Source organism: Heptranchias perlo, chromosome X (genome assembly GCF_035084215.1).
Source record: "Heptranchias perlo isolate sHepPer1 chromosome X, sHepPer1.hap1, whole genome shotgun sequence".
NCBI classification, from domain to species: Eukaryota; Metazoa; Chordata; class Chondrichthyes; order Hexanchiformes; family Hexanchidae; genus Heptranchias; species Heptranchias perlo.
Window position 1 is genome coordinate 25728899 of NC_090370.1, and position 1725 is coordinate 25730623.

The 1725-nt window shown below is 47.8% G+C and overlaps 1 non-coding gene across 1 annotated transcript; it reads left to right on the forward strand.

The window, feature by feature from the left end:
- The first annotated feature begins 1133 nt into the window (after positions 1-1133).
- trnai-uau (transfer RNA isoleucine (anticodon UAU)) lies at positions 1134-1228 on the forward strand. The gene is made up of 2 exons: positions 1134-1171; positions 1193-1228. It is a non-coding gene; the product is annotated as a tRNA-Ile (tRNA).
- The last annotated feature ends 497 nt before the right edge of the window (positions 1229-1725 follow it).

Sequence of the window (1725 nt, forward strand, 5' to 3'; positions counted from 1 at the left end):
CGCTGATGAGTTATGTTAACACATTGTATAAAGGTTGTACACAACGAAATCCCACATCCTCCAATCTGCACGCCAGTCCTCACCAATTTGTCGATCTCAGTTGGTACCAAGCCTGGAGTGTGCATGCACCAAGCTTCTCTGCTGATGCTGAGAGACCTTGTTGCAAGAGGTGGGCAGAAGGAGGGACATCCTATATTTGCAGAGGTTGGGGGGTGGGGGTGGGCAAGAGGCACTCCAGACATATATCCAAAAGGTAGCGGGAGGCAGCGGAGGACGAAGTCATTGCCAGGCGCACAGTAGCATGGAATTCGATGCAGTGCAGGAAGAAGTTCAATGCTTTGACATAAGTGGTCAAGGTGAGTGAGGTCAACTCTCAAATGAAGTCACCTACCAATTGCACCACGCACGATATCCCCATCACTCAGATACCAACAAACTCTTTCCATCAGTATTCAACTCTTCAAACCAGAGACTTCCTCTCACCCTCACACGTTACCACTGTTGCAAGCCGCCCACCAACAACTCACAGGTCACACACACTGGCAGCTATCAGCCATCACACAGACACACGTCCCGCTTTCTTGCAGGTGAAAGTGGCGCATATCAGGAGGCAGCAAGTGGCAGCGGCATTGAGCCCGTCGAGCCTGTTCCACCATTCAATGAGATCATGGTGGAGCTGTGACCGAGCTCCATATATCCGTCTTAGCCTCATATCCCTCAATAACATTGGTTCACAGAAATTTATTGATACCAGATTTAACAATCACAAGTGAGTTAGCATCAATTACCGTCTGAAGAAGAATGTTCCAAACGTCTCATTCTTTCCTTGCAGAAGCCGAGGTTACTTGTATGCAACACACCTGTAAAAAAGAAAATGTCTCATGATGTTGTGAAGATTGAAGCTGAATATGAATTTATCCCATTTCACACATTGTCATTAATGCAGAATGAAAATGCTCTTGGGCGGTAATCAAACCCCAGCTTTCTGTGTGGCAGGCAAGAATTCGACCACGAAAACATCAATGCCCGAGCGGCAGTTGGCTGCATGTGTCCACTTGGAAACCTGTCTGAAAGAACATACAATCTTACAGGCCGAAATTGAGGTTGTTTGATGAGAAGCAAGTAACCATCCAGCTCCAGTGGCGCAATCGGTTAGCGCGCGTTACTTATATAACAGTATCAAGCTCGAGCAATGCCGAGGTTGTGAGTTCGAGCCTCACCTGGAGCAGGTGAACCTTTTGCATCTGAATATTTCCACCGGAGTTCAAGGTCCAGCTGGTCTGTTCCAAAAAAACTACTTCTTCGTGTTCTCATGTGGGCACTTTGGTTCCTCTGGTCGGCCGTATTGCAATAGCAGGTGTGAGTTCAGTTGTTAACAGGCGGGAGAAGGAGCGATTGGCGACAGCATGAAATGGCAAAGGAGGCGCCACGAGATCTGAAAATCTAAAAAACCGAACACACAATTCTTCTTTTCGTGAAACAGGCATTCTTCTGTTTGAAGTGCCGTGTGGGAATATGGGGATCGGGCGGGAAAATAGAGTCGAGGTCGAAGATCAGCCATGAATGGCGAAACAGGCTCGAGGGGCCGTCAGGCCAACTCCGGCTCCTATTTATTATGTTCTTATGTAACAGCTGACACGCTCCTGGTTGCTTGGCTGTTTGTTTTGCAATATCCCTCCCCGCCTATCCGCTTAATCCAGTTTGTTGCTCCCACTTTCAAATTCA